Source organism: Cibotium barometz, chromosome 62 (genome assembly GCF_041138505.1).
Source record: "Cibotium barometz isolate CiBa-2024 chromosome 62, ASM4113850v1, whole genome shotgun sequence".
Classification (NCBI taxonomy): domain Eukaryota; kingdom Viridiplantae; phylum Streptophyta; class Polypodiopsida; order Cyatheales; family Cibotiaceae; genus Cibotium; species Cibotium barometz.
In genome coordinates, this window is record NC_141107.1 from 14,814,127 (window position 1) to 14,838,946 (window position 24,820).

General features: G+C 45.8%; 1 protein-coding gene across 1 annotated transcript in view; it reads right to left on the reverse strand.

Annotated features, from left to right (window-relative positions):
* The window catches only part of LOC147604171 (uncharacterized), a 72,710-nt gene extending 48,840 nt beyond the window's left edge, over nt 1-23,870 (reverse strand). Inside the window, exon 1 of the mRNA XM_086795457.1 lies at nt 23,767-23,870. The gene's annotated coding sequence lies outside the window, so the exon portion shown is untranslated. The remainder of the gene's footprint in view (nt 1-23,766) is intronic.
* Nucleotides 23,871-24,820: the final 950 nt, after the last annotated feature.

Sequence of the window (24,820 nt, forward strand, 5' to 3'; positions counted from 1 at the left end):
ACCAAATGAGAAACCCTATAGTGAAGTTCTTGCTTAGGGCATAAACTTGCTTCAACTAGGAGGACTTTGCCCAGTTTGTATTGTGCGAGGAGAATGGGCTCCAACAACAATCAGTAAAGTTAGCTCAAATGCAAGTTGTCCTTGCGAAATCAGCGAAAACCTCTGGTGGAAAGTGGCGCTTATGGCTGGGGAAGATCCACCTAGAAGCTTGAGAGCAATGGTGGAGTGAGTAGTGAGTAATGAACTCTACAAGATCAGCCAAAACTAGAGGATGAGAATAAAGTTACGATAATGTGAGCTAATTATGAGAGATTATCATTAATAGGGATAAAAACTCAGAGGGTGATGAAAAGCTGAGCTGAAGCACCTACTATGGAGTGCTAACCAAGCTCTGATACCATGTTAAAAACATGGATCTAGAGTTCTCCATAGCCATGGAGGTGAACTCATCATGAGTGTGTGTGTGTGTACTAATGAAGCTTTGGACTCAAGTTCACTTAGGTTACAAGATTGAGACTTGTACTCATAGAAAGACTTAAGATGTGTTGCATAGTTCATTGCTTGGAAATGACCCCTTTTATATGAGAAAGGTACATATTGGATTTACTTGCTCATGTGGATTATTCTTGTACAAGATTAAGACTTGTACTCATAGAAAGACTTGAGATGTGTTGCATAGTTCATTGCTTGGAAATGACCCCTTTTATATGAGAAAGGTACATATTGGCTTTGCTTGCTCATGTAGATTATTCTTGCTTGCTCATGTGGCAACATGCTAGGTTGACACTCCCTGCCAGGTCTTGTGCTCCATGGCACCATATTTCTCAACAATCTTGATCCCCGCAAGGATTACAAGACAAATACAATTTCTTTTATGCATAAATGCCACATGCGTGTTATTGATGCTAGCAAGGAGAGAAACTCTAATCCCATTGTATCTCACATACACATTAATAAAGCAATGAAAAAGGATCTTTCCGTGTACTTGGATTTTGTTCGTGATAATGCTGAACATAGTAATGTGCATGTGGATACTCTCACTAAAGAGAGGCTGAATTTCTTGCTGAATTTAAAGATTGCTTTGCCAACACTTTGCTTGGGGCGCTACCACCTTAAAGGCCCGAGGATCATCGCATTAACTTGGTTCCAAGAAGTTCTCCACCTAATAGACCCACCTACCGCGTGAGTGCCGCGCAAAAAGAGAAGATAATGAAGCAATAAACGAGCTTTTGGAGAAGGGTTTGATTCAGCCAAGCTCCTCATTTTTCTCCCCCATACTCCTCATACAAAAGAAGGATGGATCTTACCGTTTGTGTGTTGACTACCGGGCATTAAACAAGCTTACTATCAAGATGAAGAAACGTTACTAGATTCCACGTATAGATGATACTCTTGATAAGCTTGATGGGTCGGATTTAGCCGCATTGATTTAAAGAGCAGGTATCACCAGGTGCGTGTAGTATAGCAAGATGTTCACAAGATGGCATTCCGGACAGCTTTTGGACTTTATAAGTATCTAGTCATGCCGTTCGGTCTCATGAATGCCCCAGTTACATTTAATAGAATGATGGATCGCATTTTCGGTGAGCATCAAAAATTTATAGTTGTGTTCTTTAGTGATATCTTGGTGTTCTCCAAGAACGAGAAGGAACATTGAGCTCATTTAGCCATAGTTTTTAGATAGCTTCACAAATATAAGCTCTTTATAAACGACAAACTTCCTTTCGGAAATACACTATTTGGCCACATTGTATCCAAGAATGGTGTAAGAATGGATCTCGCAAAAGTTGATGCTATTCGCAATTGGCTAGAGTTGACATCCATACATAAAGTACGAAGCTTTCTTGGCTAATGCTCGTATTATCGACGCTTCATAAGGCATTTTGCTTGAATTGCCTCGCCATAACACGAGCTTACCAAGAAGAAAGCGGTGTTCAAATGAACCATGGATGAGAGGAATGCATCCTACCAACTTAAGGAAGCACTCATAAGTGGGCCACAGAAACCTTTTAGTGTGGAGTGTGATGCTTGTGGAAATTGCATTGGAGCTGTCCTGAATCAAGAGAGACATGCCATGGCTTATGAGAGCCGTCGTTTGCATGATCCTGAGCTTTCTTTGGGCATCTATGAGAAAGAGGGACACGCCGTGGCTTATGAGAGCTATCGTTTGCATGATGCCGAGCTTTCTTTGGGCATCTATGAGAAAAGAACTTAACCATTTGGAAACGTTATCTTCTTGGAGCTAATTATACGGTGAAGAAAGATCACGAAAGCCTAGGATACTTTCTCACGCAAACCAAGCTTTTTGAGAAGCATATGAGGATGGCAAACTTCCTCTCTATGTTTCATTTTCGGATTGTGCACACTCCAAGAAAGAAGAATGTTGTGGCAAATGCATTGTCCAAGAGACCATATGTGGTCGAAGTTTCCGTTGCCTCACATGGGGACCTATTTGCCATGCGAGATTTCTATCACCCTAGTGACCAGCAAAAGACGTCTCTCTCTTCTACTCAACACGAGACAATTCATCTGACACGGAATTTGTTGTACGACCAGCCACGTCAGCAGACCATAACAGTGTACTCGCCTCTACGGGAAGTCCTCGTAGTCATTCTCCGCTAGCTAGCCTGTTTTGTTGCTGGCCGCTTGTCCTCTAGGTACTGAATACAGTTTTGGTGCTGTCCGGGCAGCCCATGAGACTGTTTTGAGTGTGTGGACAGCGCCTGTGATCAGCTGAAAGTTCCCCTTGCGTTTTGACATCATCAACAATGTCACCGCTGCTTAAAATCGTGCCCGGGAGTGTCCACTGGTGCCAGTTCTTCATTTTCAGCATTCTCGCGTTGTGAAAGGGTAAGCCATGCGCTAGTACGAGCACACCAATGTCGTGTGTGTGGACCTGGAACACCAGGGACGTGTTTGCTTCTCTCTAGTGAGTGACAGGAGAATTGTTGAAAGTCTTCTTCGATGGACTTTTTCTCCGACAAACACTTTTTGGTATTCGTATTCATTTCTTTGTTTATGGCAAATCTAGCTTTTATAGCCCGTGGAACATTGTACAAATAAAATACTCCAATAATATACTTGGTATTGAGGGGGAGGTCAGCCCCAACGTGGCGTACTTGTAAAATTTTCAGTTTTCAGCTTCGTTAAATTTTGGGTTGTTTCCAATTCGTTAAATGTGTAAGTGATTGTTATTTACGAGACGGTGTCCAATACGTGCTCATACCCCGCAAGGTGAATTACACCCAGCATACTAGATTCTAGTCTACTGACACTTGGCATAGCCATAAGTCCCTTACCAACAAGGTGACAATCCACATGTAATTCACCCTGCTGAGTGTAAGAACTGTTAGCACATTCATCCCCAGATTCTGCTCTTTTATGGTGCCCATTTGGTCCCTTTTGCATGGCCCTTGCTTGTGGGCTAGCCACCCTACAGAACAGCAGCCTTTCTTTGCTACGTTTTCCTCTCCAGTGGCCCTTTCCCTTTGTAGAGGGGGCTTGTGGTGTTGCAGGCTTTGGTGGCACTCTTGGTCTGTGGAGGACACTTCTTTAGAGTTTGTGCATTTTTTTTTGAGATTGAGCCCAAGCTTTTGTGATGGCTGCACCGACTTCTCTTCATATGTTTGCTGAGTCTGCCAAGTTGGATGGTTCCAACTACACCCTATGGAAGGTGAAGGTGAAATCGACCTTGCGTGGCATGGATCTCTGGGATTGGCTTGTAACACCAGCCAATGCCACCCCTCCCACCCTTGCTTCCGGTGGTGCGACTCAAGCACAGATTGATATTTGGCAGTCGAATGATTGACGCGTTTTCTCCTTTCTGATGTTGAATTGTCAGGATGCTGTTCTCTCTCATGTGCATACAACAAATGTTGCACATGAAGTTTGGAAGGCTTTTGCAAATCTCTATGAGATTAAGTCTCTGGGTCGGATTTTGGCGTTGGAAAAGCAACTTATGAACTTATCAATTTCTGCGTCTCCATCTTTATCTGCCTTCATCTCGAAGATGAAACATCTCCGGAACGAGCTTGCTGTTTGTGGCACAAGGACATCTCCACAGAGGATATGGCTATTCAGCTGCTCTCCAAACTTCCAGAGAGGTTTGATGCATACTTTCAGTCTCTGGTTTCTTCTCCTCGTCCTGTTCCAGTTACTTGGGAGGAAGTTCTCCCCTCTGTTATGCAGATTGAGTCTCACTTTGAGGAGCGGACTGGCACCTCCGGTGGCCCAGCTGGAGCTTTGGCAACATGAGATAAAGGGAAGACTCAACAAAAGAAAGGAAAAGGGGGTTCTGACAAGAACTCCAAGGATTCCGACAAGGATAAAGACAACAAATCTTCAAAGAATAAGGACATTGAATGTCATTATTGTGGCAAGAAGGGTCACAAGTCACCCCAATGTCACAAGAAGAAGCGTGATAAAGTAGCAAAGAACTCTTCCTCAACGCGGTGTCTCAACCCAAGAAGGATGATGGCATTCTTCTCTTAGCAGGTACTCAGCGTATACTTGCTCTTGTGACTTCTCAATCACGGTCTTGGATTGTTGATAGCGGTGCTACTGCTCATATGACACCCCATCGAGATTGGTTCGAGGACTTCACTCCCAGATCAGGCGAGATCACTCTGGGTGATTCTTCTTCTGTGCCAGTACATGGACATGGCACTATCCCCATCTGTATATTCCAGATTTGGCTTTTAACCTTTTGTCAGTGAGTGCCCTTACAGCTCAGGGTGCGGAGGTGATCTTTTCTCGTTATGAGATTACCATGCGTGATAAAGCGACTAGTAGCATCTTGGCTCAGGGAGTCCAAGATAGTGGTCTCTACAAGTTCACCGCTCTGCTTTCTTCTGGTGCTTCTTCTGCTCTTTGGCATGCTCGGTTTGGCCATTTGAGCTATCAGCTTCTACAGCGCGCTTCGAAGGATGGGTTGGCTGAGGGATTACCGACCATCAAGGCTCCGCCTTCTGCTTGTTCCTCTTGTTTACAGGGGAAGCAACACTGAGCCGCCTTTCCGAAGGAGGCGACACACAGATCTTCGACATCACTTGCTCTCATTCATGCAGACTTATGTGGTCCTATGAGTACCGCGTCTTTGAGTAAGGCATTGTACATGCTCGTGATGGTGGATGATTTTACCAGATATACTTGGGTTTTCTTTCTGAAGACCAAGGATGAGACTTTTCATCACTTCTGTGATTGGAAAGCTGAGGTGGAAAAAGAGACCGGTCACTTGGTCAAGGCTCTCAGGACCGACGGAGGGGGTGAGTTCACATCCCAGGAGTTTCAGCAATATTGCAAGACACATGGCATTCAGAGACAGCTTACTACATCATATACTCCCTCACAAAATGGAGTTGCCGAGAGGAAGAACAGGACCATTATGGAGATGGCCTGTGCTATGCTTGAGCATTCTTCATTACCTCGACGTTTCTGGGCTGAGACGGCTTCCACTGTTGTTTACATTCAAAATAGGTCTCCTACTGCTGCTCTTCCCGACAAAACTCCATATGAGGCTTTCCATGGTGAGAAGCCCTCCGTTGTTCATTTCCGGATATTTGGGTGTACGGCTTCCACTGTTGTTTACATTCAAAATAGGTCTCCTACTGCTGCTCTTCCCGACAAAACTCCATATGAGGCTTTCCATGGTGAGAAGCCCTCCGTTGTTCATTTCCGGATATTTGGGTGTACGGCGTATGTTCATGTGCCTAAGGAGCACCGCTCCAAGTTGGACTCAAAGTCTCAGCGCATGACTTTTCTCGGATACAGCACTATGTCCAAGGCATATTGTCTTTATGATCCTCAGGCCGGTAAAGTTGCCGTGATGTGGTGTTCGACGAGACTCCTACATCTTCAAAGGGGGATGGTGACCTCCTTCTCCTCCTCTTGCTCCTCCTCCTCCTGCTCCCGCTGTTTCTGTTACACCTCCAGCTGAGGATTCTCAGTCAAATGATGATGACCCTGCTCCTCCTCCGGGGAGTTCGAGCAGATATGTACCTGGTTGGTATTATCAGACAGTTCATGACTCTGGGTTACGTGAGCTTCCTTCTGCTCCTCCACCTGGTTCTCTTCGGCATTCTTCCAGAGTTACAGGGAAACAAATTCATGAAGGCAACATGTTTGTTAATTATGCTCTTATGTCTACAATTACTAATGGTCCTTTTGTTCCCACTTCTGTAGACGAGGCTCTTTCACATGAGCCTTGGCGTCATGCTATGCAGGCAAAGCTGGATGCTATCGAACGGAATGGCACTTGGATTTTGGTGCCTTGGCCTCTGCAGCGTAAGGTGATTGGTGTGCGTTGGATTTTCAAATCAAAGTTCCAAGCTGATGACAGCTTGGACAAGCACAAGGCGAGGTTGGTTGCCAAGGGTTATGCTCAGCGCCTTGGTGTCGCCTTCGATGAGACCTTCGCTCCGACGGCCCAGATGACTACCATTCGCACCGTTCTTGCACTTGCAGGACATCATAGATGGCCTGTTTTCCAAATGGATGTCAAGTCGGCTTTCCTGAATGGAGAGCTTACACAGGAAGTTTATATTGATCAACCGCCAGGATTTGTTGTTCCGGGCAAACAGGATCATGTGTACCGGCTGAAGAAGGCTTTATATGGTCTAAAGCAGGCTCCGCGGGCTTGGTACCAACGGATTGATGAGTTCTTTCAGAAGCGCCTGCGCCGTTCTCATGCAGATTCGAGCCTTATATCCTCCTTGCGAGGGGGTTGATTGTTATCATTGTGGTCTATGTTGATGACCTGGTTCTTATTCTGTGCAGATCCGTTCTGTTATGGATGCTTTGGAGACAGAGTTTGAGATGACGGATCTTGGCCTCTTGCATTATTTTCTTGGCTTTGAGATTTGGCAGATCTCGAAGGGCGTTTTCTTCTCTCACCAGAAGTACACTCGGGAGATTCTCGACAGATTTCAGATGACTGGGTACAAACCAGTATTTTCTCCTATGGATATTGGTGAGAAGCTTCTTCACTTGATGCTTTTCTAGGGACTGATCAGGGACAGTATTGGGTTCTCGTCAGTTGTTTGGTATGGTTGACCTACTCCCGATTGGACATACGCTTCGCAGTCAGTTTATTGAGTTCCTTCTCATCCAAACCCCGTCAGCAGCATTGGCGGTGTGCTCTCAGAGTTCTTCGGTACTTGCGTGGCACTCTGGATTTTGGCATCTTTTATGGCCAAGGACGCACTCTTGTTGGATGGTCTGACTCAGACTGGGCTGGAGATCCAGATACACGACGTTCGACCACTGGTTGTGTTTTTTCACTTGGGTCTAGAGCCATTTCTTGGAGCAGTAAAAAGCAGCCTACTGTGGCGCTTTTCTCTACCGAGGCAGAGTACCGTGCAGTTTGTTATGCTGCATGTGAGGCGATATGGTTGCGGAGATTACTGGAGGAGCTCGGCTGTCCTCTTACCAGATCTACTCTTCTTTGGTGTGACAATCAGAGTTGCATCGCCATCGCCAAGAACCCTGTGTTTCATGCTCATACGAAACACATTGAGATTCAGTATCACTATGTTCATGAACGGGTTCTTGCTGGAGATTTGCGTTTGGAGTATTGACCTTCCGCGGAGAATGTTACAGATTTGTTCACCAAGCCGGTTTTTCAGGCTTCCTTGGCTCCTTGGATCTTCGGATTCTCGGAGTTTGTTCAGCATCTGGTGCTGAGAGGGGGTGTTAGTACATTCATCCCCAGATTTTGCTCTTTTATGGTGCCCATTTGGTCCCTTTTGCATGGCCCTTGCTTGTGGGCTGGCCACGGATTTTTCCCAGCCTTTCTGGCATTTACCAGTCGGCCATGTCCATTAGCTCCAGTCGGCCTGTTTATCAGCTCCAGTCGGCCAGCATTCCCTTACTATAAATAGTGGGTGCTGGCCTCTCTTTTCTCATTCAGTCTTGTACATATTTTGCTCCCTCACTTATGAGACTATCTGTGTCTCTTGCTTGGGACTGTTTTGCTTCAGTATATTCAGCATAGTTTGCTCCATATCTCTCTCTCTCTTGCACTCTCTGTTCAGCACATTCTAGTGCCACTCTGCTTCCGCTCTGTGCACTCTTTCAAGAACAAATTGAGCACCGTCTCGTAAATATCAATCACTTAAACACTTTAATGAAATGGACATAGAACAAAACTTAACAAAGCTAAAAACTGAAAATTGCACATGTACACCATGTACACTACATTGGAGACGGAACCAAGCCGACCTCCCCTCAATACCAAGTATATTATTGGAGTATAATGTTCCACGGGCTATCTAAGCCAAATTTGTCATAAACAAAGAAATGAATACAAATACCAAACAGTGCTTGTCACGGAAGAATTCCGTCAAAGAAGATTTTCCACAATTCCCCATCACTCACTAGAGAGAAGCAAACACATCCCTGGTGTTCCGGGTCCACACACGACACTAGTGTGCCGATACTAGCGCCAGGCTTGCCCTCTCACAACGCGAGAATGCTAAAAATGGAGAACTAGCACCGAAGGACACGGTGTGAAACCAAGAAACTACAATGTTATTGATGAAGTTTGAGCGTGTCAAGATCAACTGCACCCACAAGCACAAACAAGCATGTAGGCCACCCGAAATAACACGAGAATCAGAAATATCAGAACCTGAAATTTCAGAAATGTTGCACCTCTCACCTGTCGCGTGGCACATCTCCCAAAGTGCTGTCCATTCAGTTCAGCCTACTAATGTGGCAACCGTCCAGGGCCTCCTAGTCAACTTGCTGATTCGCGTGCATGGAGAGGTGGAGATGAGCGTTTTTATGATGTTGATCAAAGATATATGCTCAATTTGCAAATGGATGAGTGCAGCTCTTAGTATGAGGAAAAACGATGGAGAGGTGAAAGAGCAAGAAGGTGACAAGTTCACAGGAGGAGAAGGATGCCATGCTCATGCAAGTTAGGTGGCTAACTCATTGGGCCACCCCGGTCAGCACGGAGCATGTGGTAAGAGTTATGGTATACAAGTTTATGGTATACAGATCTATGGATTCCTAGACTTCTTTTCTAGGGATTTGGATCCATCCTCGAGTTTATGGATTATGTTTATGGCTCCCTTTTACTAGGAAGGATTGTTCTTTTTGGCTCCCTTTATTTGGGATGTATTCGACTTATGGAACTCATGGTTCACATATCATGTGTAGTGTTCTCTTGTCCTACGTGCTCTCTTGAAGATTGTTTCTACGATGTGTGGGTGAAACAATACAGAGTAGATGGAAGAGAACATGGGCAATTGAGAGGGTAGTCTGAATTGGTGGCCGAAATGCCTACAAACTATTGGTGGCCGAAATGCCTATAAACTATGTGTAGCAGAAATGATTATGGAACACTGGGCTATCTATGCCTGCGAGTGATTGTTTTATCTTATTACTTGAGCCCACCACTCATCCAAGGTGTATGGTCAGCGTACCAGCACGGAGTGCAAGTGGTAAAGTGGCCATGACACCTGGTTGACAGGGGACTTATGTCTACACCAAGGGTCATGTGGACTGACACCTTGTTGGCAGGGGACTATGTCTACGCCAAGCGTCGATAGACTGGAATCTAGTATGCTAGGGACATGATGTCTGCGCTCAAATCCAGTGGACATTCTACATCCGCGCACACGGTCAATCGGTCTTCTATTTCTCGGCTTGGTGTTCGCGTGTGTAAGCATGGAAGCCAATGAAGAGTAGCATGCGTTTTACATGACACTGGGAATTGGGGAACGAGTAACTGCTCCTTGGAGTTGGATTCGCCCTGGAATATGGACACAGAGACATGGTTATGATATCTGGACTTATGGGACTGTTTTGTCTTGCCCATTTATTTGGGACATGATTATGGTATCTTGACTTATGGGACTCTTTTGTCTCGCCCATTTATTTGGAACATGGATTCTTACAGTTATATTGGATTCTTGAGACTGTCTCGTCTCGCCCACTTGATGGGATATGATTATATCTTGATATATGTTTTGACGCTTTAAAGTTGAGGACAACTTTTAAGAAGTTGAAGGAATGTCACCATTTTGGGTATCTCCAAAATTCATGTGTACGGATGGGCTTTGGATGCCCAAAAGATCAAGAATGTACAAGCTTTGGGAATGGGGGATTATCCAATATAGAGAACCAAGTGTTTGTAGCATGGTCCAAGCACTCGAGACGGTTTCTTGGACACAAAAATAGGCTTTGGAGCTCAAGTGTCAAGTGGAAAGTATGTATGGCGAACTCTTGAGGATTTGCGAGAGATCGAGCAATGAAACAGGTTTCTACTTGGTGCTTACATGTATTTCTCATGTGGTGGAACACAAAGAGATTATCTCCTAAATTTTAGGAAAAGTTGTTATTTTTGGCAATCTCCGATGGGATTTCCGTTCGCATCATAACCTCCGGAATTCGACAGAGATTGAGGATTGCCAAAGTGCCATTGTGAAATTAGCTATCATCTAGGATATTGTTTGAGCTAAAGATTGTGGAATTTTTGACCTTTGGATTTGGGACATATGGCAGATAAGACGATAAAAATGAAACAAGTGTTCTCAGACGAGTCAATTCAACTCTACACATGGCATTGTAGCATTTTCTTGCTTATTTGAACATGAGAGAGTTATCTCTGGGGCGAGTTTGAGCTTCAAGCAAGTTTTTGAAGGCTAAAAACTCTGATTTTTCACCATTTCTCTTCATTTCTAAGCTCACCATAGCCATGTCCAGCTTGGGGAAAATGATTTTCACTACTCTACACCATCTTGCACACCCCGGATGACTGAATTTCAGCAAAATAGTCCTAAAGCTTGCTGAAATTTCTGGTTTTATGCAATATACACGCTATTTTACAGGTTTTGGCGCTCATGGATGCAACATACAAGCTGTTATACTGGTTTATGCGCTTATGGATGAGCCACATGGGCTGGTTTATAGGTTTATGAGCTAATGAATGAGCCACATGGGCTGGTTTCCAGGTTAATGTGATTGTGGAAGAGCCATATGGGCTGCCATATAAGTTTATGCGTGTATGGAAGAGCCATGTGGGTTGTTATACATGTTTGTGCACCTATGGAAGGATATGTTGGATAGCCATATTGGATGAAGGACAAGTTTATGGTTATATATAGATAATCCGGCAGCTCCCATGGGGAAAGTAAGGCCCTCAAAGCTTGTACATGTTATATTTCTCCTTGTATAATGAAATACTCCAAGGGGGGGGAGTGAGCCCATTCCAGCCTCTATATGTGCAACTTTTATTTTCAGTTTTGTAGATGGTCTAATGGCTGTGATTAAATGCCAAAATGTTTAATTGTGTTCATGGTCAAGCGATACACACCACTCCTATACTTCCTAGGCGAGTTTTATCCCCATGGGGTTGGGCCTCGGGCACTTGGTAAAAATGTCCACCCATTTTAAATGAATGTGAACCTACAAAGATTATAAACATTACAAAGCATCTTATTAAATCAATGCAAGGGATTCGAATACACTTACCACCTGATCACATGCAAAAAACATGTTAAAACACATAACAATCGCACAGTTCACGGATAGGCGTCCCAGTGTTCCGACATCATCTATAACGTCATGGCTACTTGAAATTGTGTCCGAGAGTGGCCACCAGTGCCAATCCTTCATTTTCAGCATTCTCGCGTTGTGAGGGCAAGCCGGGCAGTGCTAGTGCGGACACACCAGTGTGTGTGGACCCGAAATACTAGGGACACATTTGCGTCCCTCTAGTGAGTAACAAGGAATTATTGAAAATCTTCTTCGACGAAATTCTTCTCCAACAAACACCGTTTGATATTTGTATTCATTTCTTTTTTTATGGCAAATCTAGCTTTTATAGCCCATGGAACATTGTACAAATAAAATACTTCAATAATACACTTGGTATTGAGGGGAGTCGGCCCAAGTTCCAACACTAACGTGATGTACCTGTGCAATTTTTAGGTTTTCAGCTTTGTTAAATTTTGGGTTGTGTCCAATTCGTTAAATGTCTAAGTAATTGTTATTTACGAGATGATGTCCAATACATGCTCACACGCAACGGGGTGAATTACAACCAACATACTAGATTCCAATCTACTGACACTTAATGTAGACATAAGTCCCCTGGCAACAAGGTGTTCGTCCACATGTAATTCATCCCACTGGGTGGTGTGAGCGCCAATTGGCCACCATCTCGTACATATCAATCACTTAAACACTTCAATGAAATGGATATAGCACAAAACTTAACAAAGCTGAAAACTCAAAATTGCACATGTACACCACATTATGGACCATGACCCGGGCCGACTCCCCCTCAATACCAAGTATATTATTAGAGTATTTTATTTGTACAATGTTCCACGAGCTATAAAAGCCAGATTTGCCATAAACAAAGAAATGAATACAAATACCAAACAGTGTTTGTCGAGAAAGAATTCCGTCAAAGAAGATTTTCAACAATTCCCCGTCACTCACTAGAGAAAAGCAAACACATCCCTCGTATTCCGGGTCAACACACGACACTAGTGTGCCCATACTAGTGCTTGGATTTCCCTCTCACAATGCGGGAATGCTGAAAATGGAGAACTGGCACCGCAAGACACTCTCGGGTGCACAACCAAGCAACTACAACGTTGTTGACGAAGTTTGCGAGTCAAAGATCAATTGGCTAGTCACAGGCGCCACCCACAAGCACAAGCATGCATGTAGGCTGCCCGGAATAACACGAAAAACAGAAATATCAGAACCTGAAATTTCAAAAACATTGCAGGGCTCACTAGATATGTGGCACACCTCCCAAAGTGCTGTCCACATAGTCCATTCAGTGTAGCCTACTAATGTGGCAACCTTATAGGGCCTCTAGGTCAACTTGCTGATTCGCACGCATGGAAAGATGGAGATGGACGTTTTCATGATGCTAATCAACGATATGTGCTCGAATTTGCAAATGGATGAGTGCAGCTCTTAGTATGAGGAAAAATGATGGAGAGGTGAAAGAGTAGGAAGGTGACAATTGTTAGCACATTCATCCCCAGTTTCTGCCCATTTCTGGTGTCCTTTTGGTCCCTTTTGCATGGCCCTTGATTGTGGGCTGGCCACCCCTTTTTTCCATATTTTTCTGGGATTTTTCCCAGCCCGTTTGGTATTTTACCAGTCAGCCAGCTTATTCAGCTCTAGTCGGCCAGCTCTCCCCACCTATAAATAGGTGGGGCTGGCCTCTCATTTTTCATTCAGTCTTGTACATATTTTGCTCCCTCACTTATGAGACTACTTGTGTCTCTTGCTTGGGATTGTATTGCTTTAGTATATTCAGCATAGTTGCTCCATATCTCTCTCTCTCTTGCACTCTCTATTCAGCACACTCTAGTGCCCTTTTGCTTCCGCTCTGTGCACTCTTTCATGGTATCATCGCTCCCGGTTCAGCGACTCCTCTGCTGCCCCAGATTTAGCCCTATTTACAGCCCCTATCCTCTGCATTTTTTACAGATTTACAGCCTTCTTCTTGCTGCGTTTTGTGGACAGCTTCTGCTGGTTGGTTCTCCTTCAGTTTGGCTTCATCGCTTGCAGCCAGAAGGTAACTTTTCATCAGCGTTTCATTCCTACTTGGAGTTTGGCTCTAGGCGGCCTGTTTTTTCAGGACAGCAGCCCCTCTTTGGCTGCATTTTCCTCTCCGGTGGACATTCCCTTGTGCAGAGGGGGTGTCACGTGCACACCAGTCAGGTGTACAGTGACATGGCATCATTAGCATCATCAGATTCATCAGATATTTTACCAGCATTTATCAGGCATTATTCAGGTATTTTATGCATTTTAAGGCATTTTTGGGGCAGCCGACTAGTTTTATTGGGAGACATGTACTGGCCGACTGCAACCATCTGGCCGACCAGCCCTCTCACCCACATATATATAGGCGCCTCTCCATTCAGCATTCAGCACCTCAGCATAGCAGCATTCAGTCATCAGCAAGCTCATCAGTGAAGCGCATCCTTCTTTGGATCATCCTGCGTTTCAGCATATCAGCCTCAGCACCATAATCAGCAAACGCAGCCTCCTCTGGATCATCCTGCGTTTCAGCATATCAGCCTCAGCACCATAATCAGCAAACGCAACCTGCTCTGGATCATCATGCGTTTCAGCATATCATCATCAGCAGCATTCGTAGTCAGCAAACGCATCTCCATCAGCATCTTCTTCAGCAAACGCAGCATCATTCAGCCATCAAGTCTGCGTTTCATCATCCCATCAGCATTCAGTATCTGTTCCCAAAGCCTCCCTTCAGCGTTTCCTTCCAGGAGACAAGGGAAAGAGTGGACAGCAGTTCATCCCGCATTGTCAGCATATTCAGCAGTATAGATCCATTTGGATCATCATTGTACCATCATTCATTCATCTAATATAGCTGCATTGCATTGACACATATCTGTTTGTCTCTTAAACATCATTAAGTGCAGTTAAGTCAGACTAAGGTTGTGGTTACTACGGTCTTAACCTCCCACATGTCACAGGGGGATTGTGGTGGTTCGGGCTTTGGTGGCACCCTTGGTACCTATGGAGGACACTTCTTCTTATGAGATTGTGCATATTTTTGAGATTGAGCCCAAGCTTTTGTGATGGCTGCTCCGACTTCTCTTCATATGTTCTCTGAGTCTGCAAAGTTGGATGGTTCCAACTACACCTTATGGAAGGTGAAGGTGAAATCGGCCTTGTGTGGTATGGATCTTTGGGATTGGCTTGTTACACCAGCCAATGCCACCCCTCCCATACTTGCTTCCGGTGGTGTGACTCAGGCACAAATTGATATTTGGCAAGCGAATGATCGTCGCGTTTTCTCCTTTCTGATGTTGAATTGTCAGGATTCGGTTCTCTCATGTGCGTACACCAGATGCTGCACATGACGTTTGGAAGGCTTTTGTAGATCTCTACGAGATTAAGTCTCCAGGTCGGATTTTGGCGTTGGAAAAGCAACTTATGAACTTATCAGTTTCCGCCTTTCCATCTTTATCTGCTTTCATCTCGAAAATGAAAGATCTCCGAGACGAACTTGTTGTTTGTGGCAAGGACATCTCTACAGAGGACATGGCTATTCGGCTTCTCTCCAAGCTTCCAGAGAGCTTTGATGCATATTTTCAGTCTCTTGTTTCTTCTCCTCGTCCTGTTCCAGTTACTTGGGAGGAAGTTCTCCCCTCCGTTATGCAGATTGAGTCTCGCTTTGAGGAGCGGACTGGCACCTCTGGTGGCCCTGATGGTGTTAGAAGTCGTCTCCTGTCTATACATATACACCAGGGCCTCTGTTGTGGGTGTGTCCGCCCTTATTAGGTGTTTTCTCATTTTTCCCCACTCTCCATATTGTTTCCCCATTTTTCCCTATTTTTTATTTGGCTTGGATGCCTACCCTGTGATGGCAGCATGTCCCAGTAGCTGGCTGACTGCATGTGTTCACCCTCTGGAGCAAGCCGACTGATGTGATCTGATCGTGGACCTCTCAGATGCTGGCCGACTTCATTCTACTGGCCGACTGGTGTTGAGTGCAATCGGGTGCCTATCGGCTGCCCCTTCTACTCGCGGACTCTTGGGGCCATATAAAATGGCCCCATAGCCCCCATGCCACATTGTATCACTTCAAGATCTTCTTTGTGTATATAGAGCAGAGTTACACGCCTCTATCTCTCTCTCTCTTGTGCTGTTGTTCTCTGCATTGCGTTTGCTCTTGTGTTCCCAGATTTGGTCATCATTTCCGCTGCGCATTCTGACATGGTATCAGAGCCCTAGGCTCTTGATTGTTCTTGGGATTTGTGTGAGCAAGAGGGGGACTGTTGTGTTGTTGATTGGTGGACTGTACGGGACTGTTTGGGAAGAGGAGAAGCAAGAGGACGGCGGGCTGATTTGCTGGACAGCCACTTGCAAGTGTAAGTTCTTCTTTGTTCCCACCCACCCACCCTTTTTCAGAGTACATCCCCGCAATGGCAGATCTGTTAGAAATGGCCGAGAGGCATGTGAAGATCCCTACACTCCCCACGTTCTCGGTGGACCGTCAGTTGGACGGGAACAACTACGGCATATGGAAGGTTATGATGGAATCTGTTCTGGAGTCTTACGACCTTGCTGATTTCATCGTTGTTGGAGTTCCACAGCCGAAAGTAGAGGAAGGGGAGTTACCGTCGATCCGAAAGGACCGGGAGGCACAGGCACAAATGCGGGATCGTGTCAACGCCAAGGTCCGTTCGTTTATCTTCCTCAACTGCACACCACAGGTAATCAATCATGTAAAGCATATGACACTAGCCAGAGGTATATGGCAGCATTTGGCTTCTCTTTACAACAGGGTATCGCCCATGAAGAGGATTTCCTTGGAAGTACAGATGCGGGTTATGAGCCCTGCAAAATCATTGACGATGCGGGAGCATATTAACAACCTGCAGGCTCTTCAGCAGGAAGTTCTTCAGGCTGGGAAGGAGATATCGTCAGAGGACATGGCCATAACATTGCTGTCGCATTTGCCCTCTTAGTACTCAGCATTTTACTCATCTTTGATTACCAGTGGCAAGCTCAGCACCATGACGTGGGAGGAGCTTGTGCCCATGGTCTTGGACCAGGAGGAACGATTCATGAACCCTCCTCAGGTTGGAGGTTCGGAGGCCTTAACTGGCCAACGGTCGAAAGGCCGTAACACGGGCAAAGGGAAGGCTTCATCGGAGAAGTCTTCTGAGAAGAAGTCTGTCGTTGACCGCGAGAAACTAAAGGCAGAGAGGACTTGTAATGATTGTGGCGAGAAAGGCCACTATTGGAGGCAGTGTCCCAAGCGGAAGACCGAGAAGGGTGAAGATTCCTCAGCAACAATCATGAAGACTCCGGCTTTTGTGCACTTGGAGGTGATGGACACCGATGCTTCATTTTCTTCAGGCAGGGAGGAGGTTGGAGGACTCGCTGCTACGGATACTCGGGAGTGGATTCTAGACAGTGTGCTTCCACGCACATGACTCCTTCCCATTCAGATTTACAGGATCTCTCTGCAGGTATTCTGGTCACATTCTTACTGGGGATACATCCACTATCCCAGTTCACAGTGAGGGCAGGTTGGAGATAGTTCCCGATGGGGGGAAGCATTCCTCCCAGGTGTTGTATGTTCCGTCACTTGGTTTTCATCTATTGTCAGTGCATCAGGTTTGCAAGACTGGCGTACGGGTCGAGTTTGATGAGCATTTTGTTGCTCTCCGGGACAAAGCAACAGGCCAGGTGGTTTGGGAAGGCGGAGTGGAGAATGGAGTTTACAAGCTTTCAGCACTCTCTCTCCCAGGTCCTCAGGTTTGTGATGAGTGGCAGTCTGGTAATGGCCACTTAAGTGTGGATACGCTGCAGGTACAGGCTCTTCGGGACCAGATGGAGGATAGCTTGCCTGTTGATGGCAGCAGTTGGCAGGAACTTTCCAGTACTGATGTTGGTGGTTCTTGTGTTCGTCGGTCAGAGGAAACTGAACAAGTAACTTATGCTCTGATGTCTCGTAGTATTCGGGACAAAGAAACTCCTGTAGATGAGGATGTTATTTCCACGGGGACCTCTCAAAAAGCCAGGCAGGTGGCACTTGATTACTTGCAGAAGGAGGTGGATTCACCAGGCTTTGTGGTTCCGGATTCAGAGGGGGTGGTTGACAGGTTTCAGAAGGCCTTGCGTGGTCTTCAACAGGTTTCCAGGACTTGGCTTTGCACCATAACAGGTGTTGATCCTTGTGAGTAGTGTGATGCCTCTTTGACTCGGAAGTAGAATGGTTCATTGATTTGGTTGATGGACACCAGATTGGACGGGAGCTTCCTGATGAGGCAGTTGAGCTCATGGTTGTTTGCAGATGACTCTTTGGGAGGCAGGATTGCGTATCTTGTGGTTTCTACGGCATGCAAAGGATCATGGACTCTTTTACACAGGAGGGGGATTGATTGATGGAGTCCGACTCCACGGTTGGAGTGACTCAGTTTGGGGAGGAGATCCGGACACGAGGGGATCTACTTCAGGCCCAAGAGCAGTTTTATGGAGCAGTAAGAGGCAGTCATCTTTTGCCTTGTCGTCGACAAAGGCAGAGTACCGGGCTGCTTGTGAGGTGGTGAGGTTGCAGAGGTTGCATTGCAAGATTTGGCCTCCACTGGAGGAACCCATGGTCATCCAGAGGCACTTTGTTCGTGAACAGATCGTTGCTGATGACATCTTGCTAGAGTTCTGTTCAACGGAGGACAGTACGGTGGACCTCTTCACGAAGTCGCTATCTCAGGATTTGCTCAAGCAGCACCCCAGCTCCCTGTGGTTGGTTTCAGGGCCAGGAGCTGAGAGGGGGTGTTAGAAGTCATCTCCTATCTATACATATACACCAGGGCCTCTGTTGTGGGTGTGCCCACCCTTATTCGGTGTTTTCTCATTTTTCCCCACTCTCCATATTGTTTCCCCATTTTTCCCTATTTTTTCCTTGGCTTGGGTGGCTACCCTGTGATAGCAGCATGTCCCAGTAGCTGGCCGACTGCATGTGTTCACCCTCTGGAGCAGGCCGACTGATGTGATCTAGTCGTGGACCTCTTAGATGCTGGCCAACTTCATTTTGCTGGTCGACTAGTGTTGAGTGCAGTCGGGTGCCTGTCGACCGTCGACTGCCCCCTCTACTGGCCGACTGCTTTCTTGGGGCCATATAAAATGGCCCCATAGCCCCCATGCCACATTGTAGCACTTCGGGATCTTCTTTGTGTATATAGAGCAAAGTTACACGCCGCTGTCTCTCTCTCTCTCTCTTGTGCTGTTGTTTTTTGCATTGCGTTTACTCGTGTTCCCAAATTTGGTCATCATTTCCGTTGCGCATTCTGACAGATGGAGCTTTGGCAGCACGAGATGAAGGGAAGAATCAACAAAAGAAAGGGAAAGGGGGTTCTGACAAGAACTCCAAGGATAACGACAAGGATAAAGACAACAGCAAATCTTCTAAAAACAAGGACATTGAATGTCATTATTATGGCAAGAAGGGTCATAAATCGCCCCAATGTCACAAGAAGCAGCGGGATGAAGCAGCAAAGAACTCTTCCTCTACAACGATGTCTCAACCCAAGAAGGATGATGGCATACTTCTATTAGCAGGTACTCGTCGAATACTTGCTCTTGTGACTTCTCAATCACGGTCGTGGATTGTGGATAACGGTGCTATTGCTCACACACTCCATCGAGATTGGTTCGAGGACTTCACTGCCAGGTCAGGCGATATCACTTTGGGTGATTCTTCTTCCATGCCAGTACATGGTCATGGCACCATCCCCATCTTCCGCTCTTCCGAGGACAAAAGGTACTTCTCTGACGTTCTGTATATTCCACATTTGGCTTTCAACCTTTTGTCAGTGAGTGCTCTTGTAGCTCAAGGTGCGGAGGTGATCTTTTCTCGTTATGAGATTACCATTCATAATAAGGCGACTGGTAGCATCTTGGCTCAAGGAGTCCAAGATAGTGGTATGTACAAATTGACCGCTCTGTTTTCTTCTAGTGCTTCTTCTGCTCTTTGGCATGCTCGGTTTGGCCATTTGAGCTATCAGCTTCTACAGCGCGCTTCGAAGGATGGGTGAGTTGAGGGTTTACCGACCATCAAGGCTCCATCTTCTGCTTGTTCCTCGTGTTTACAGGGGAAGCAACACCGAGCTACCTTTTCGAAGGAGGCGACACATAGATCTTCGACATCACTTGCTCTCATTCATGCAGACTTATGTGGTCCTATGAGTACCGCGTCTTTAAGTAGGTGTTGTACATGCTCGTGATGGTGGATGACTTTTCCATATATACTTGGGTTTTCTTTCTGAAGACCAAGGATGAGGCTTTTCAGCACTTCTGTGATTGGAGAGTTGAGGTGGAAAAAGAAACCGGTCACTCGGTCAAGGCTCTCAGGACTGACGAAGAGGGTGAGTTTACATCCCAGAAGTTTCAGCAATATTGCAAGACCCATGGCATTCGGAGATAGCTTACTACAGCATATACTCCATCACAGAATGGAGTTGCAGAGAGGAAGAATAGGACCATTATGGAGATGGCCCGTGCTATGCTTGAGCATTCTTCATTACCTCGACGTTTCTGGGCTGAGGCGGCTTCCACTACTGTCTACATTCAGAACACGTCTCCTGCTACTACTCTTCTCGATAAAACTCCATATGAGGCTTTCCATGGTGAGAAGCCCTCCGTTGTTCATTTCCGGATATTTGGGTGTTCGGCGCATGTTCATGTGCCTAAGGAGCATCGCTCCAAGTTGGACTCAAAGTCTCGGCGCATGACTTTTCTCGGATACAGCACTGTGTCCAAGGCATATCGTCTTTATGATCCTCAAGCTAGCAAAGTTGTGAGCCGTGATGTGGTGTTCGACGAGACTCCTACATCTTCAGAGGGGGGTGGTGAGCTTCTTCTTCCTCCACCTCCGTCTCCGCCTCCTCCTCCTCCTCCTCCTCCCTCTGTTTCTGCTTCGCCTCCAGCTGTGGATTCTCAATCAGATGATGATGACTCTGCTCCTCCTCCAGCGAGTTCGAGCACATCTATGCCTAGATGCTATTATCAGACAGTCCGTGATTCTGGCTTACATGAGCTTCCTTCTGCTCCTCCGCCTGGTTCTCTCTAGCATTCTTCCAGAGTTACAGGGAAACAAATTCATGAGGGCAACATGTTTGTTAATTATGCTCTTATGTCCTCTATCATTAATGATCCTTCTGATCCCACTTCTGTGGACGAGGCTCTTTCACATGAGCCTTGGCATCGTGCTATGCAAGCAGAGCTAGATACTATTGAACGGAATGGCACTTGGATTTTGGTGCCTAGGCCACTACAGCGTAAGGTGATTGGTGTCCGCTGGATCTTCAAATCGAAGTTTCGAGCTGATGGCAGCTTAGACAAGCACAAGACGAGGTTGGTTGCCAAGGGTTATGCTCAGCGCCCTGGAGTCGACTTCAATGAGACCTTCACTCCGACGGCCCGGATGACTACCATGCACACCGTTCTTGCTCTTGCAGGTCATCATAGATGGCCCGTTTTCCAGATGGACGTCAAGTCGGCTTTCCTCAATGGAGAGCTTACACAGGAGGTTTATGTTGATCAGCCGCCGGGATTTGTTGTTCCAGACAAACAGGATCAGGTGTATCGGCTGAAGAAGGCTTTATATGGTTTGAAGCAAGCTCCGCGTGCTTGGTATCAGCGGATTGATGAGTTCTTTCAGAAGCTCGACCTGCACCGTTCTCATGCAGATCCGAACCTCTATATCCTCCTTGAGAGGGGGTTGATTGTTATCATTGTGGTCTATGTTGATGACCTCATCTTTACAGGTTCTTATTCTGTGAGGATCCGTTCTGTCATGGATGCTTTGGAGACAGAGTTTGAGATGACGGATCTTGGCCTTTTGCATTATTTTCTCAGCTTTGAGATTTGGCAGACCTCGAAGGGCATTTCCTTCTCTCAGCAGAAGTACACACGGGAGATTCTCAACAGATTTCAGATGACTGGATGCAGACTAGTATCTTCTCCTATGGATATTAGTGAGAAGCTTTCTCTACTTGATGCTTCTCCAGGGATTGATTAGGGACAGTATCGGGTTCTCGTCGGTTGCTTGGTTTGGTTGACCTACTCCCGATTGGGCAAATGTTTTGCATTCAGTTTATTGAGTTCTTTCTCATCCAAACCCCATCAGCAGCATTGGCGGTGTGCTCTGAGAGTTCTTCGGTACTTGCGTGGCACGCTGGACTTTGGCAGCTTCTATGGCCAAGGATGCACTCTTGTTGGATGGTCTGATTCAGATTGGGCTGGAGATCCAGATACTCGGCGTTCGACCACCGGTTGTGTTTTTACACTCGAGTGTGGAGCCATTTCATGGAGGAGTAAAAAGCAGCCTACTGTGGCGCTTTCCTCTACAGAGGCGGAGTACCGTGCGGTTTGTTATGCTGCATGTGAGGCGATTTGGTTGCGGAAATTATTGGAGGAACTTGGTTGTCCTCTTGCCGGATCTACTCTTCTTTGGTGTGACAATGAGAGTTGCATCGCCATCGCCAAGAACCCTGTGTTTCATGCTCGTACGAAACACATTGAGATACAGTATCACTATGTTCGTGAACGGGTTCTTGCTGGAGATTTGCGTTTGGAGTATTGTCCTTCCGCGGAGAATGCTGCAGATTTGTTCACGAAGCTGATTTCTCAGGCTTCATTGGCTCCTCATCTTCGGCTTCTAGGAGTTTGTTCAGCATAGCATCTAGTGGTGAGAGGGGGTGTTAGCACATTCATCCCCAGTTTCTGCCCATTTTTGGTGTCCCTTTTGGTCCCTTTTGCATGGCCCTTGATTGTGGGTTGGCCACCCCTTTTTTCCATACTTTTCTGGGATTTTTCCCAGCCCGTTTGGTATTTTACCAGTCGGCTAGCTTATTCAGCTCCAGTCGGCCAGCTCTCCCCACCTATAAATATGTGGGGCTAGCCTCTCACTTTTCATTCGGTCTTGTACATATTTTGCTCCCTCACTTATGAGACTACTTGTGTCTCTTGCTTGGGACTGTATTGCTTCAGTATATTCAGCATAGTTGCTCCATATCTCTCTCTCTCTTGCACTCTCTATTCAGCACACTCCAGTGCCCTTTTGCTTCCGCTCTGTGCACTCTTTCAACGATAAGCTTTACAAGGAGGAGAAGATGGCCACGCTCATGCAAGTTAGGTGGCTAACTCATTGGACCACCCACATGTGGGCTGTCCACCCACACTTGCTGGTCATTAACGTGCCCACGGGATTGGACCCCGGGCACTTGGTAAAAATGTCCACCCATTTTAAATGAATGTGAACCTGCAATGGTTATAAACATTACAAAGCATTTTATTAAATTAATGTGAGGGATTTGAGTGCACTTACATGCCAGAAAACATGTCAAAATACATGGCAATCGTGCAGTTCATGGGTAGGCCTCCCAAGCCCGTGAACTGGATATTCATAGCAGGCAAAACACACAAAAACAACTCTGCTCCAGAGAACAGAGATGTTTAAGTATGTACCTGACCAAGCTGCGCCGACATAGAGAGACCTTGCTCAAGGAGGCAGGATCAGCAGTATATATTCAAATCACCATTGCTAATTTCTTTAGCCCAGGTAAAACGGCCTCAATGGACTCCCAATCACGGCAGCACTAGAGAGCACATAGATCATGGATGATGCAGTAAATCTCAGCATGGAATTGCCTTTTCCCCACATGGTACTTCCATTTATTGGACCGATGGAGTCACCAAAGAGAGGTCACAATCTCTCTCAAAACCCAGACAGCTCTATACCCAAAGATCCAGACCCTCTTCTTGTGAGCTCCGAAACAGGGACATACTCCAACAACATAGAGATGCACCAACACAAGAGGTGGCTATACTCTGTTTACATTAACACAATAAATGATTCCAGGACACAATGCAATCATGTGTACTTGTTGACTTGGGATGTTTTTTCATTTCCTTTTTAGTCTATTCATAGAAAATTTGTACAACTGTTTGGTCTCATAGACTCTTTGGGTCCTTCTTGTACGTTGATAAAGATCAATCTCTCGCTCTTTCTCTCCAGAGCAACGTTAGGCCTACTTGAAGAGAGCCCTTCTTTTGTTTGAAATCTAAAAAATAACACCTACATCTATATATAAAATAAATTTAATTGATGATCTGCAGAACACTGTCGCGAGCCCTAGCTACTATAACTCTCCGAGCAAAATTTGAAAGGATTAGAAGACTAACTGTGAGCAAATCAAGCTTCCAACTCATTCATTAAGTAAAGGGCGCAGAAACGTTTACCTGGGGGCTGGCTGTATGGGTTAAACTCTTTGAAAATCGACCCTGGCCGGAAACATTAATTAGGTGGCCTGCATGACTAATTTTTGGATGATCCTATGGTCGGTGCTTTTCCTTATTTTTCGCTTATTTTCTAATATTTTAAGCTTATATCAAAATTTCTTAATTATTACAACTTTTGTCACCTTTTGAGCAGTTGGTGAGCTGACACATTGTTTAAATGCTTTTGTTAGCGATAGGAATTTAATATATTTGGTTTTTAAGCAAAATGTAGGTGGTTGGTGAGCAGCGAGGGGTGAGGGGTGAGTTGGTTAGCTAACACATTGTTTAAATGCTTTTGTTAGAGAGAAGAATTTAATATATTTGGTTTTCAAGCAAAATGTAGGTGGTTTGCAGAGAATAGTTTTCCATATATAGGGGCCATACTAGTGGCAACTAAGCCATGTGGCACATATGGCCCCCTTTGCACCATGGCATCCTCAACAAAATCGGCATCAACCGCAAGGGGTTAGGTCTCCTAGACCTAGAGCACAGCCATTAGGTGCACTTGAGGCCCCTGTCCGCCTACCTTCAACCAAATGTTGGGCCCTCACCCCAGTCAATGGAAATAGGCACAATATTCTGGACAAGCAACCGCCCGGAATAGCACTATGCCGCCACGTGTGGACATAAAAGAACATGCCATCTATGTGTCAAGAAATGCCCAAAAAGGTACACAATGGCCACCCCCTAACACGCTTGCACTCCAGTACCTTCCCCTTGCCAAGAACACCTACGAGCCAAAAGGAGGACGCCTAAAAATGCCAGAAGTTGTCGGATGAAGACAGATTCTCCTCAATGCACGACCTCAAGCTAGAAGCTGTCGAAAGATGTAGCTCAGAGTTCAACTTGCTCAACCTCCCACCTTTCACCTTCTGGAATACCTTGTTGAGATTAGCTTCACTTTCTAGTTTTGCGGTTTCATCACGATGTAGGAGAGCCTTACACTCAACTCTACACCATGTTTCTACAAATGAAATACTTAGCATTTTTGCAAATGAATGTCAGATTTCATGAT